The sequence below is a fragment of the Dipodomys spectabilis genome, unplaced genomic scaffold (assembly GCF_019054845.1).
Source record: "Dipodomys spectabilis isolate Male_0828 unplaced genomic scaffold, ASM1905484v1 ptg000421l, whole genome shotgun sequence".
Taxonomy (NCBI): Eukaryota; Metazoa; Chordata; class Mammalia; order Rodentia; family Heteromyidae; genus Dipodomys; species Dipodomys spectabilis.
Window position 1 is genome coordinate 4,021,828 of NW_024871098.1, and position 15,864 is coordinate 4,037,691.

Consider the following 15,864-nt stretch of genomic DNA (forward strand, 5'->3'; position numbering starts at 1 on the left):
TAAAGGAGCCAAGAAACTGTGAAGGAGAAAACAAAAATTGTGGCTGGGATCGTACTAGGTATTTAAAAAAGAACAACAGCAAATACACACAGAGAAATCAAATGCTTTAGCTGTTTTTAGACATGATGAATTAAATATATTTTCATTGCTCTCATCTCCCTCCTCTCCCAACATACACACACACACACACACATGCACACACACACACACACACACACACACACACACACACACACACACACATACACAAATCCAGAACGGGGACAGAAGTCTCATCATCCATGCAGCACCTGCAATTTGCCAATTGATCACTCACCTGAGCACAGTCAGGCTGTACAAGGAGAACGATTCCCTCTCTCTCTCTTTCTCTCTCTCTCTCTCTCTCTCTCTCTCTCTCTCTCACACACACACACACACACACACACACACACACACACACACACACACACAGACTCAGAGTAGTGCCTCTCCTAAGTTTGTTGGTTCCTCATGTGGGACAATGTACAAGCTGAAGGACAAAGGTTCCCATACCCTGCTCCCTTGTAAAAACCAAGGGCTCCCACCCAAGGGGAACACTAGTCTAATGACACAGCACAACCCATCTCTCCCCTTCCCCAGGGCCAGCCCTTCCCCTAGGGAAAAACCAGCCTTAACTCCTTATTCACCAAAACCTTAGGTCAGGACACAGGGGGGTTTCTGACCCTGGGTTGGGGCGGTGTTTGGGAAATTGATTGGGTCCTAAAAGCTACATACATGTACAGAATCCCTACTTCCAGCCTAGATGCTTCTGGGCGACTGGGTGGATTGTTGGGGAGGACAAGGAGACCAGATGGACTGGAAGCACCAGCAGATGCTGGCAGAGCTGGGAAATGTGATCACCCTGTGAGTCGTGTTGAGAGCTGGGGTGGGGGGGACAGCCCGGGTGTACGTGTGTCAGAGGGGGTGTGTTCCTCCCAGATATTCACTTTCTTGTTTTTTTTAATTTAATTGTTTTTGTGAACATACGGTACAGAGGGGTTACAATTACATGGGCAGGATAATGCATACATTTATAATCAAGCATTGCATCCTCCTCCTTTGTTTACCCTTCACATCCCTTCCCAGCCTCCTCCCTACCCCCCACCCAATCCTCCCCCGTTTCCCCCCCCCCCCCCGCACCAACATTGTAAAGCTCGTTTTCGACATGACAACTTGTACTTCTCATTGTTGCAACAGGTCCACATGTATCCTTAAACGACTTGTTTTTCCCCATCTCCTCTACATGTTATACTGACATCAAATATAGTGAAAGAAGGGGTTATACTCTGGGGGAGGGACATACAAAGCAACAAAGAGATAATCTTATAAATGCGTTAGAAACAAATGCATGAAATAAAAAAGCATTAAAATACTTATCTAAGGGTTCATTTTGCTAACATCACATTACCTGAACTTTTCTGCTTGACTTATACATATACTACATAATGCAAATAAAGAAAACCATGGGACCTATGTTTCTTTGGGCCTGGCTTACTTCACTTAATATAATTTTTTCCAAGTTTTTCCATTTCCTAACAAATGGGGCACTGTCATTCTTTCTGACGGAGGCATAGAATTCCATTGTGTATATATACCACATTTTCTTGATCCATTCATCTACTGAGGGGCATCTGGGTTGGTTCCATCTTAGCTATGGTAAATAATGCTGCAATAAACATAGTAGTGCTGGTAGCTTTAGTGTGGTCTTGTTTGTAAACATTTGGGTAAATGCCCAAAAGTGGGATTGTTGGGTCATAGGGGAGCTCTATGTGAAGTTTTCTCAGGAACCTAAATACTGCTTTCCAAATTGGTTGAACAAGTTTACACTCCCACCAACAATGAAGTAAGTTTCCCTTCTGTCCACATCCCATCCAGCATCTGTTGCTGTTAGCGTTCTTGAATATAGCCATTCTAACTGGGGTGAGGTGGTATCTCAATGTTGTTTTGATTTGCATTTCTTTTATGGCTAGGGAGCTTGAGCATTTCTCCATGTGACTATTTGCCATCCTTCTTTCTTCTTCAGAGAAGTTTCTCTTCAAGTCTTTAGACAACTTATTTATTGAGCAGTTGTTTCTTTGAGAATTTGTTTTTGAGGGATTTAATTTTTTGAGTGCCAAGTATATTTTAGATATGAGACCCTGGTCTGTTGTATGGCTAGTGAAGATCTTCTCGCAATCTGTGGGCTTTCTATTGATCTTGCTAGATATGTCCTTTACCACGCAGAAGCTCTGAAACTTCATGCAATCCCATTTGTCCAACCTTTCTTTGATTTGTTGTGTTTCCGGGTCTCTATTCAGAAAATTTCAGCCTGAGCCAAGGAGACCTAAGGTTTCTCCTATTCCATCCTGTAATGCTTTCAGAGTGTCTGCTTTGACTTCGAGGTCTTTGATCCATTTGGAGTTGATTCTGGTGCAGGGTGATATATAAGGATCTAGCTTTAGTTTTGTACAAGTAGTTAACCAATTTTACCAGCACCATTTACTGAAGAGGCTGTCTTTCTTCCATTCTATTGTTTTAGCTCCCTTATCGAAGATTAGATGGCTACAGGTCTGTGGGTTCATTTCTGGATTTTCAATTCTATTCTATTGGTCCTGAGGTCTGTTCTTATGCCAATACCAAGCTGTTTTGATTACTATGGCTTTATAGGAGAGTTTGAAATTTGGTATTGATATTCCTCCAGCAGTGTTCTTTCCATTGAGGAGCGTTTTGCTATTCGGGGTCTTTTATTGTTCCATATGAATTTTTGGATTGCCTCTTCTATTTCCTTGAAGAATGAGGTTGGAATTTTGATAGGTATCGCGTTGAATTTGTATATAGCCTTAGGAAGTATTGCCATTTTCAGAATGTTAATCTTTCCAATCCAGGAGCATGGGAGGATTTGCCATTTTCTAAGTTCTGTTTTGATTTCCTTTTTCAAGATTTTAAAGTTTTCATCATAGAGATCCTTCACTTCTTTGGTTAAGTTAATTCTTAGGTATTTTAATTTTTGTGGGGCTATTACAAATGGAGTTGCTTTCCTAATTTCAGCCCCACTTTTCTCATAGTTGGCATACAGAAAGGCCATTGATTTTGGGGGGTTAATTTTCTACCCTGCTACTTTGCCAAAGTTTTGTATCAGCTTGAGTAATTTGGGAGTGGAGACTATGGGATTCTTTAAATATAAGATCTTGTCATCTGCAAAGAGGGAGAGTTTTATTTCTTCTTTCCCTATTTGGATCCCCTTTATGTCTTCATCTTGTCTTATTGCTGTACATAGGCATTCTAATACTAGATGGAAGAGAAGTGGAGAGAGTGGACATCCTTGTCTTGTTTCTGTGTTAAGAGGAAATGGCTTTAGTTTTTCACCATTGAGAATAATGCTGGCTGTAGGTTTGTCATATACAGCCTTTATTGTATTGACGAAGGTAACATGGATTCCAAGCTTTTCCAGAACCATCATCATAAAGGGGCATTTGATCTTGTCAATTGCTTTTTCTGCATCTATTCAGATAACTATGTGTTTCTTATCCTTGCTCCTCTTGATGTGATGAATTATGTTAATTGATTTGAGTATATTGAACCAGCTTTGCATCCCTGAAATGAATCCTGTTTGATCGTGGTTTATGATTTTTTGGATGAATTGTTGAAGTCGATTGGCAAAAATTTTGTTGAGAAGTTTTGCATCAATGTTCATCAAAGAAATGGGTCTATAGTTCTTTTTCTTTGATGAGTCCCGGCCTGGTTTTGGGATGAGGGTTTTGCTGGCTTCATAGAATGTGTTCGGTAGTGAACTTTCTCTTTCAATTTCATTGAAGAGTTGGAGGAGTATTGGTGTGAGCTCTGCTTTTAAGACCTTGTAGAATTCCGCTGTAAAACCATCTGGTCCTGGGCTTTTCTTAGCTGGGAGGTCTCTTATTGCTGTTTCTATTTCAATGCTTGATATGGGCCTGTTAAGATGGTTTCACTCTTCTTGGTTTAGTTTTGGCATGTCAATATTTGCTAGGAAAAGGTCAATTTCTGTCAAGTTCTGAAACCTATTAGCATAAAGTTTTGAGAAGTATTCCCTTATAATGTTCTGAATCTTGGTTGTTTCCGTGGGGATGTTTCCATTCTCATCTCTGAATTTATTTATTTGGGTGTGTTCTCTTCTATTTCTGATAAGATTTGCTAAGGGTCTGTCAATTTTGTTAATTTTTTCAAAGAACCAACTCTTAGTTTTGTTTATTCTTTATATATTTTTTTTGGATTGTAACTCATTTAATTCTGATTCAATTATAATTATTCCTTTCCATCTACTGGATTGCTGCTCTTTTCAGAGAGGTTTAGCTGTGTCATTAAATTGTTGGTTTCAGATACCTCCAATTTGTTGATGTTGGAGCTCAGAGCTATAAATTGGCCTCTGAGTACTCCCTTTGCTGTGTCCCAGAGGAGCTGGTAATTTGTGTACTCATTTTTGTTGAATATCATGAACATTGAATTTCCTTTCTAATCTCTTCCATGTCCCCCTCGTGATTCAGCACTGTGTTGTTCAGCCTCCATGTGATACCGGACTTTCTTTGGTGGCTTTTGGTTTTGAGTTCTAATTTTATTCCCATGTGGTCAGAAAGAATGCAACATATAACTTCAATGTTTCTGAATTTAGACACGTTTGTTTTGTGGCGTAAAATGTGGTCTATTTTAGAAAATGTTCCATGTGCTGCTGAGAAAATCGTGTATTCTGATGTTGCTGGGTGAAATGTTCGGTAGATGTCTGTTAAATCTAGTTGATCTATAGAGCTGTTTAGATCTGCGGTTTCTCTGTTGAGTTTTTGCTGGGTTGATCTATCTAGTGGGGAGAGTGGTGTGTTAAAATCCACTACAATTAATGTCTTTGGATCTATATGGGATTTGAGGGAAAGCAGTGTTTCTTGGATAAATTTGGGTGCTCCATTGTTTGGCGAATAGATATTTAGTATTGTAATATCCTCCTTAAGGAGAGATCCCTTAATTTGTATGAAGCGACCTTCTTTAACTCTTCTCACGAATTTTAATTTGAAGTCTATTTTATCTGATATTAGGATTGTAACTCCCGCCTGTTTATGGGGGCCGTTTGCTTGGTAGATTTTGCTCCAGCCTTTCACATTGAAAATGTGTGTGTTTTTAAGGACAAGATGTGACTCCTGAAGGCAGCATATAGAAGGATCTTGTTTTTTAATCCAACTAGACAGTCTATGTCACTTAATTGGAGAGTAAAGTCCGTTAATGTTAAGAGATAGGACTGAGAAGTACTTGGGAGTTCCTGCCATGTTTTCCACCTTCTTGGGGTTTGCGAAAACTGGGTTCTTCCTATCGTTCTTGGATTCTCAGTTTGGGTGCTGTTCCTTGGCCTTTATTGTGGTCTTGGTTTTCTATGTGTAGGACATCTTTAAGAATCATTTGTAGGGCTGGTTTGGTGGAGATGTTTCAATTTTTCTTTGCTATGGAAGGTTTTTATTTGGCCTTCAGTTATGAAGGAGAGTTAAGCTGGGTACAGTATACTTGGTTGATAGTTGTTTGTTTTTAGGGCATGGCATACATCATTCCAGGCTCTTCTTGCTTTGATTGTCTCTGCTTTGATTGTCTCTGGTCTGGTCTATTTGGGGTTCTAAAAGCTTCTTGTATCTGAATAGGCCTATCCTTTTGCATGTTTGGGAAGTTCTCTGCTAGGATTCTGTTACACAAATTTCCTAGACCATTAAATTCTGTCTCTAGGTGCTCCTCTACACACATTATCCTAGATTAGGCCTTCTGATGTTGTCTTCCAAATGTTGAATAGATCTATCATATTTCTTGGATTTGTCTTGGATGGTTGTATTTTCTTTCTCTATAATATCTAGACTGTCTTCAATCCCTGAGATTCTATCTTCTGCATGGTCTAACCTTCTGTCAAGACTTTCTACTTTGTTTTTCATCTCTTTCCTTCTAATTGGTCAACTTTTTTGGCTTCAAATTCTTTGTTGAATCTTTGTTTTAGATCTAGTATGAACTTCTTTACTTCCTTAATTTGGTGTTCTGTGTTTATTCTCAAATCACTTAGTTGTTTGGTTATGGTTTCCTTGGACTCCCATTCCTTCTGTTGGGTTCCATTCAGCATTCCTTTTGAGGTCTCCCTGAATTCCTTCAGCTCTTTGTTAATGGATCCCATGAATGCCTTTAGTGATCTTTGTGTATTCTCTTCCTGCTCTCTCAATTCCTGTATTACTCTTTGATTAGCTTCCTCCCGTTCTTGGGATTCCTGTAGTTCTCTTTGAGTGTTCTCAGCTTGCTTGCGCCATTCCTGCCTTTCTCTTTGAGTATTCTCAAGCTGCTCACGCAAATCCTGTATCAGTTTTTGAGTAGCTTCTTCACGCTTATGATATTCCTGTATAAACTTTTGTATTGCCTCCTCTCTCTCCCTATCACGCTCATACAGAGTCCTTTGTATGTTTTCAATCTTTTCATTTATCATGTTTGCCAGCAGTGTTTGTAGAACTATGTAGGAATTCTCCTCTGGATTATTCATTATCTGTTCTGTCCCCTGATTATCAAGATAGGGAATTGAGATACCCGGATTTGCCATTTTTCTTGTGTTTTTCCGGCTTACTTTGCCCATTTGAATGAAAATAGCACCAGTTTTGTGCTAGAACACTATCTTAAGGCAAGCATCAACCAAAGTCTGAATTTGTACAGTCAATAGTCTACAGATACAATCTAGTTCAACAGATACATCTATTCAACATCAAACAACTATATGTTAATGGGCTACGAACTGCAAAGAAGTATTTGGAAACCAGAAATTATTACGGTTAGTGAGAGATGTGGGTAAAAAACAGGAATACCTTGATGTGGGGAGGCACAGGGAGAGTTAACTAAGTCTTATATAAGCAGGAAATAGAATGGGTAGGATGAAAGTATAGGGAGAGAAAAAAAAAGTAAAAAGGGAAAGGGAAAAGAAAAGTGACCAGAAAAAATAGAAAAGTAAAAATTAATAATATTATAAAAAACGAAAACAAGATATTTAGAGAAGAACGTGAATATATTGAGAAAGGGGGAGGGATATAAAGGAGACGTGAAAAATTTAAAAATAAAAATGCTTAAAATATTATATAGGTATAAAGAGGTAGTACTGCTATTAGGCAATTTAAGTCTCAGAGGTTTTGAATTGAGTAATAAATTTGTGGATTAATTGTGTACACAATGGGGGATAGGGTCTAATAGTTAACTGTGGGTTTATCTGAGGATGTGCAGGACAAGAATTAAGTCACATAAAGAAGAACGAAAGAGAGGAAAGGTGAAAAGGATAAGAAAGGATGAAAAAAAGATCAGACGGTCAGTAGAGCTAAACAAAAAACAAAAAGATAATTAAAAAAAGAAAAAAAGAGAGAAAGAAAACAAAAAATAAAGAAAAACGCACACTCAGGTATCCCTAAAATAAAATTTATAAGAGGAAAAAAAAGTTAATGGAAAACAATTTTTTTAAAAAGGCAAAAATTAAAGATTAAAAAATGTTTTAGAAAAGAAAAAAAATTTTTTTTAATTTTTTTTATATAAGGTACCAAAAATAAGAGAGAGAGAGAGAGAGAGAGAGAGAGAGAGAGAGAGAGAGAGAGAGAGAAGGAGAAGAAGAAGAAGAAGAAGAAGAAGAAGAAGAAGAAGAAGAAGAAGAAGAAGAAGAAGAAGAAGAAGAAGAAGAAGAAGAAGAAGAAGAAGAAGAAGAAGAAGAAGAAGAAGAAGAAGAAGAAGAAGAAGAAGAAGAAGAAGAAGAAGAAAAGAAGAAGATCTTTGATTTTTTTGGGAGGGGTGGGAAAAATCCTGTATCCCCCTTGTGTCCATAACCAGCCTATTGTTGGAGTCTAGTCTGCTTGTGGTCCTGTGGCTTGGTTGGTTTCTTAAGTCAGTTTGTTTGAACAGGCAGAAAAATGCTCTGCTTTACCCAGGATTTTGCTATCCTCCTCCCAGGCTAGTTCAATGGGAGGCAGATCTGCTTTGAGTTATACCAAAGAGGGGATGCAGTGATGAGGCTAGTTCTGGGTAGAGATGAGGCCTTTCAAAAAACAGTCGCTTTTACTGGGGGCTAGTTTGTGAAAAACTCACAGAGCCCAGCCTGGAGCCATTCTCAGGGTTTCTGTTTACTGAATTTCAATTGATTGTTGAGGATGCTAGAGGGAGGGGCAGCCTCTAGCTCTGGTTACCCAGTGACGAAAGCCACTCCTAGGGCTGGCGCTCTAGCTGGGTGACTTTTCCCTGGGTGGAGCTGAGTCTGGCAGGTCACGCCGCCATTAAGTTCTTTTGACCTGCTAAATGATACATTTTATTCCAAGGCTTGAGTTGGAGCTAGCAGCTCTGCTGAGCTTTGTAGGTATCCAAGATGGAGATCTCCAGTACTGGTGGGGGGAGGGGTGGCCTTCCCTCCTCTGCTCCCTGAGAAGGAGTGAGGTTGTCAGGCTTCTACTCACTCCAAGTCTTGGTTCCTGGGTCGTCTCTGGTCTGCGAACTGCAGGATGAAGATGTCTGCTCCTTGTCAGTTCTTGCTGGTGTTGGGTAGAATCCGCTCGCCTGCTGTGTCTGGCTCCTTCGTCCCGAACTCTCTGTAACTCAGGTATGGCCGGCGCCGCCACAGCCATCGCTGCTGCCGCGGTGGCAGCTGCTGGCAAGAGCTCAGATGTGTCTCCTTGCCTGGATTTTCCCTCTCTGGCCTGACTCTCTGTCCTGTGATGGCACACTTGGTGTGATTCTCTGGCTTAGGACTGTTCACTGGAACTCTAAAACTGCTTTCTATGGGAGAGCTTGTTTAGATTCCAGCTTCTCCTCTGCTATCTTCCGGGAACTCCCCGATATTCACCTTCTATCTGACCCCCAGTGCCATCACCCCCCTAGCGGGCTTTTCTGGGACTTTTTTCAGGTGAAAGGGTAACAGCACAGAGGACAAGGGCTCACACAGCAAGGTGGGGGCCTATCTTCTGCATCCAACATCCCCCACCCACAGAAAAATGGAAAAGACACAAGAAGGCAGGTGTGGAGGTGCTACTCCCCACCTCTGACTAAAGCCACCAGGTTCCCACCAGGGAGGGGAAGGGTGCAGATGTGCAGCTGTGTGACTCCCACTGCTCCAGGCCAGGGGTGAGGTGATGCCCCCTTCTCACCCATTCCTGCATCTCCCTGTTTCCTGGGACGCTGGCCACTAGGGATGGGGTAGGTTCTTTGAGTTGACATCCACTCCCCCACCTCCAGTCCTGGGTTGCATTTGTCTCAGACTCAGGGCTGGCCTGCTTGGCCCTGGGGAGTGTGGTTGGAACATGAGAGGAGAGGTGTGAGTCACTGTTCTGGTTCCGTGGGGGGGGGAGAGTGGGGGAGAAGGGGGTGCATAGGGGGAGTTCATGAGGTGTGGGTCCCTGGAGCAGCACTCATGTGTGCTTTGGGGAGAAGTTGTAGGCTGTGGTTCCAGGTGCACCAGGCAGTGATGGCAGTGGTTTGGTGGACGCTCAGGCCCAGAGCAGAGGACCGGGGGTTGGGACCAGGTCAGGGCCACAATCCTGCTGGGGGTGCAACATTGCTGCATGACTCCAAAAGTCACCACGGGTCTGAACCGGCAGGGACATGCTTGAAAAGCAGTGCCGCAGAAAGGGCAGGAAAGGAAGCTGGGGCAGGGCAGGCGGGTGGTAGGGATGAGTGCGCCTCCCTGAAGCTGAGCTCCAGGCCCAGGAGCCTTGGACTTAGGGCCTACCTAGCCTCTGAGCTTCCCTGGGGCAGTGCGAGGGATGTGCCTGCTGTGCTGGCTTTCTGTGCTCTGTGCTCCTTGCCTAGAACTGTTCTCCTAGAGCAGAAGAGGCCAACCATTGCTGCCACCTCCCCTGGTGCATGTGCCTGCTCTTCTATCTGCTCTCTCTCTCTGCTCCCACTTCTCTCCCAGGCTGCCCCGCCACTGCCACGTCAGTGTACTAGCACCCATGTGTCCCTGGCTATAGCAGCTATGTGCCTCCTTGGCTTTGCCCTGTCCGCCCCTCAGTCACACCCCCTCCCCATCCTTGGTCTTGTGCTGCCCTGACTCTGCCCTAAGGCTACCAGGCCATAGCAGAAACAGCCTCACCTCAGCTCAGGGCTTCCCCCTTAATCCAGCTGCTGCTTAGCCCAACCACTGGGGGAGACTCTTTGCCTTCCACCCCACACACCAAGAAGGTGCACGGTGAACCTCCGTGTGTGTGTGTGTGTGTGTGTGTGTGTGTGTGTGTGTGTGTGAGATTGTTGGGGATACCAACATCTCAAGGACTCAGAACATAGCACCATTTGGGATGACAGCACACAGCACACTTTTAAAAAGTTAGCACAAAGAACCCTGTGTAATGGACTCAGCACAATGTGCCTTTTGAAGGACTCAGCACATAGCAACCTTTGGGATCCTCATGGTAATCTAATGACCAATAAAATTAGACATGCCATTTAGACATCACTAAACTTAAATATATTATTATTATTATGACATCATATGTCATAGTGACATTATAGACATATTGTGAATGCCTATTCTGTGATTTCATTCTATTTCAAGTGAGCAATATTGGAGGATATCAGAAATCCATTGTGACCTCAAAGCCATTGTGACATGAAAATCCCTTTGTGACATCACAGTGCCATTGTGATATCATTAACCTGTTGTGACATCACAGTGCCATTGTGATATCATTAACCTGTTGTGACATCACAAAATTGTCCTGTCCATTGTGACCTCATCACCAATGTGACATCACAAACCTTTGTGATGTCACATTGCTATTGTGACATTACAATCATCTTGAGACCTCCCAAACCCATTATGACATCTTTAGCACCTTTGAAAAAACACATAACTTTTTGACATCACAGTACCTTTGTGTATCCATATCTTCATTGTGAAATATCAATTGAGATCAGATATGCCATTGTAATATCACAAAACATTTACAATATAATCATTGTTGTGACATCACTGTCAGGACATCAGCTCATTGTGACATCACAAATATGTAATGACATCATACCATTATGACATCACATTGTCATTGTGACATCATATATACATTATGCATATCTGTTATGTGATTTCATTATATTTCAAATGTGGCATGTGGGTTCATATCAAAAACACATTTTGACTTCATAACCATTGTGACATCACAATCCCTTTGTGACATAACATTGCCATTGTGATATCTAAACAACTGTGAGAACTCAAACATGTCCTTTCCTAATAAGTTTTGTGACATGTTGCCACTATGTTATGTTATGCCCATTGAGAGCTCACTCTATTTTTGACCTCATATTATTTCAGGTATGACAAGAAATATTAGAAATATACTGTGACATCATGAATATAGTGATAACACACTGCTAGATGTAATGACCATTGTGTCACATTGTCACATCACAAATCTGTTCTGAGTTCATCACATTTGTGCCAACAAATGCCTTTGGAATCCTCACAATCCCATTCTAAACTTATATACTCATTGTGAGTTAATGAAAATTGAGGTCTGTAATGCAATTGTCACATCAGCAATCTACTGCGACATCACAAAACTCTTTTGAAATCATCACTATTATGGCATCACCAACTAATTGTGACATAACACACATGACATTATAATTTGACATCTTATTACAATTGTGATATTACGGTACCATCATACTTTCACAAACCTATTATGACCTCATCACATCTTAGAAAATTCATGGCCTTTGGGATATCATGCTCTTTCTGTGAACGTGTATCATTGTGAACTGGTAGCAATTGAAATTTGAAATAAGATGTGATATTACAAACTAGTTTTGACATCACTAACCCATTTTTATATCATTAACATTTTGACAACCGAAACCTGTTAGGAACTTTAGCACTTTTGACAACAAACATCGCCTTTGTGTCATCACAGTTCATTTGTGTATGTCATTGTGATTTCATTCTCATATCCTCACTATAAACTAATGGCAATTAAGTTCTGACATGCCACTGTGACATCACAAACCCTTTGTGACAGCATTACCAGTGTGATATCAGACTGTCGTTATGACACCATCAGCTCATGGTGATATCACCAAGCTACAGTGACATCATAGCATTATGACATCGCATTGCCATTTTGCTGTCATAGACATTGTGAATGTATATCCTATGATTTCATTCTATTTTAAATGTGGCATATCAGTTGATATCAGAAACATATTGTGACCTCATAACCATTGTAACATTATAAACCCTGTGTGGCATCATAACCAGTATGATATCACATTGTTGTTATGATATCTTTAGCTTATGGTGACATCACAAAATGACAATGACATTATAGCATTTGCCATTATGTCATTGTGACATCATAGACACATTTTGAATGCCTAATTTGTGATTTCAATGTATTTGAAATGTGGCATGTGGGTTGAAAAACTCATTGTAATGTCATAACGTTTGTGACATCAAAATCCCTTTGTGACATCAATTTGGCAATGTGACATCGCAATGGCAATGTGATGCTAATAAGGCACCATGATATCACAATGGTCATGAACTCACAATGGGTTTCTGATATCAACCAACATGCCACATTAGAAGTAGAATCAAATAACATAAAGGGCAAACAGAACGTGTCTATGATATCAGAATGACAATGTAATGTTACAGTGGTATGATGTCATTGTAGTTTTACATGTCAAAATGAGCTGATGTTGTCATAATGGCAACATGATTTCACAATTATGACGATGTCAGAAAGGATTTTTTTATATTTCAATGGTATGTCTGATGTCAGTTATCATTAGTTCCCCATGAAGATATGGATACAAAAAATATTCTGTGATTTCACAGAGGCCATGTGTGTTTGCAAAGGTGGTAAGAGGTCATAATAGCTTTGGAATGGCACAATGTGATTCATAAGATCACAATGGAAGTGAGATGTCCCATTGGGTTTTTGATGAGGTCACAATGGTTTTGTAATGTCACAGTTTATAATATCAGAATGATATATCCAATTTCAATTACTCATAATTCAATATGAAGATACCAGGTGATAGAAGAAGCTTCATAGTATGAGGTCATACTATGTGAAAACCCAATGGGACACTAATTTCACAATGACAATGTAATGTCTCAACATCATGTTGTAATAATGTTTTGATGTCAAAATTGGTGACACCATACTGATGAGGAGGTCGCAATACATTTGAGATGTCCCAAGGGGTTGGTGATGTCATAATGGCATGTGGGATCTCAATTGTCATTAACTCACCATGAGTATATGGGTTTGGGAAGGGATTCTGATGTCACCAAAGTATATGTAGTCAAAAAGGTGAAGAACTAACAGTTCTGAGATGTCACAAATTGACACAATGGTTATGATGTCCAGTGGTGTGATATCATGATGTTACACTGGATTTTAGATATTTCATGTCATATCTGAAATATGAAGTCAAACACAGATTTTCAACTCACAAAGGGCCTAAAATAATACAATGACATGTCACAAAAATTATGAGGACAGGAGAGGTATTTGATGTCATAGTGAATTAGTGATATAACAAAGGCAATGTGCTATACAAAGAGATTTTGATGTCACAAAGGTAATGAGTTCACAAAGGTTTCCTGATATCAACCCACATGACACATTTGAAATAGAATGAAATCAAAGAATAGGCATTCACAATGGGTCTATGACATCAAAGTGACATCAAACAGCAATGTTTGATAGGATAGGTACTCATTACCTTATTCATGTAACTGTAATGCCTCTGTACACTATATTTACAATAAAAAACGTACAGTAGAAAAAAAAATGGTATGGTGTCATTGGGGTTTGGTGTTATCACAATGAGATGATGGTTTCATGATGACAATGTGATTTCACAGTCGTAATTATTGCACAAAGTATTTGTGATGATACAATGCTATGTGTGATCACAATTTTCACTATGAGAATACGGGTACACAAAGGGTCTGTGAGGCCACAGAGGTCATGTATTTTTTTAAAGGTGCTAAGATTTCACAATTGCTTTGTGATGTCACAATGTGATTGTGAAGGCACAACAACAATGTGATGTCACAATGAGTTTGTGATGTCACAGTGGTGATGAGATCACAATGAGTTTGTGATGTCACTGTGAGTTTGTATTATTACAATGACATGTCTATTTTAATTTTTACTAGTTCACAATGAGGATACAATTTCAAAGAAAAATCTTAAGATCCAAAGACTATGAGTTTTTAGTCATAACTTGTGTGATATGCTGCCATTAGGATATTTTAGGCCTTTAGTAAGCTTATATTCTGTTTTCAAACTCATAACAATTCAGGTATGACATATGATATCAGAAATTGAAACTGACATTATGAATATTGTGACATCACATTGATAGACATCAAGACCATGGTGTCACATTGTGAACTCACAAATCTGTTAGGATTTCATCACATTTGTGCCAACACATGACTTTGGAGACAACACAGTCCCTTTGTGAACTCATATCTTCATTGTGAATTAATGATATTTGAGAATCGGCATGCCATTGTGACATTTCCAACCAACTGTGACAGCACAAACCTATTATAGTAAAAACACATTGTCATCTAATAGCCATTGTGGTAGCAAAATCCCTTTGTGACCCTACATTTCCATAGTAATATCACTAATCCACTGTGAAATTCCAATCCTCTCTTACCCAATGCAGGTATGAAATGTGATACCCTAATCCAGTGTGACATTTAGATCATGGTGACATCACACTGATAGATAATATGAGCATTTGTCACATTCTGACAACACACGTTAGGACTTCGTCACTTTTGAGACAACGCATGCCTTTGGAGACATCACAGTCCTTTTGTGAGCTCATATACTCATTGTGAGTTGACAATTGAGATCACATGTGTCATTTTGTTGTCACCAACCCATTGTGACATCACACACCTCTTGAAAACTCATCACTAGTGAGGCATCACCAATTGTGGTATCAAAACATTATTAAGTCAGCATATGGCAGCATCACATTTCCATAGTGATATCACTGTTCCATTGTGTTTTCAATAAACTAGTATGTCTTCATAGCATTTTAGAAAATTCATGGCCTTTTATATTTGTCTTCTTCTGTGAACTCATATCCTCATTGTGAAGTAGTAGCAACTGAAATTGGGCATGTGATTATGAAATGTGACTTCACAAACTTTGATTTCATCACCAGTGTGACATCACAAACCCATTGTGATCTTTCATAGATATTTGACGTCACTTTCACATTGTGACATCCCAAACTTATTAGGTCCTCTTAGCACCTTTGAAAAAACACGTAGCCTTTGTGACATCACAGTCCCTTTGTGTAACTCTACGCTCATTATGAACTGACGATTGATATCAGACATGCCATTGTAACATCATGAACACTTTGTGACAGCACCAGTGTGACATAACATTCTCTTTATAAAAGCATCAACTACTTTTGACATCAGAAAACTAGGACAAGATAGTATTATGAGATCACATTGTCATTGTGAAGTTATAAACAGCTTGTGAATGCCTGTTTTTAATCTTTTTTGTTGTTGTAGTTGGTCATGATAATTGAAATCTGGGCTTGGGTGCTGTCCCTGCTCTACAGCTCTAGGCGAGCACATTATCACTTGATCCACAGCACCACTTCTGGTATTCTAGTGGTGTTTATTGGAGATAAGAGTCTCATGGACTTTCCAGCCTGAGGTGACTTTGAACTGCAATACTCAGATCTCAGCCTCCTGAGTAACTGGGATTACATTCATGAGCCACCCATGCCAGGCTTTTTCATTCTATTTAAAATTTGGCATGTGTGTTGATATCAGAAAAATAATGTGCCCTCATAACAGTTGTAACATCATAAATCAGC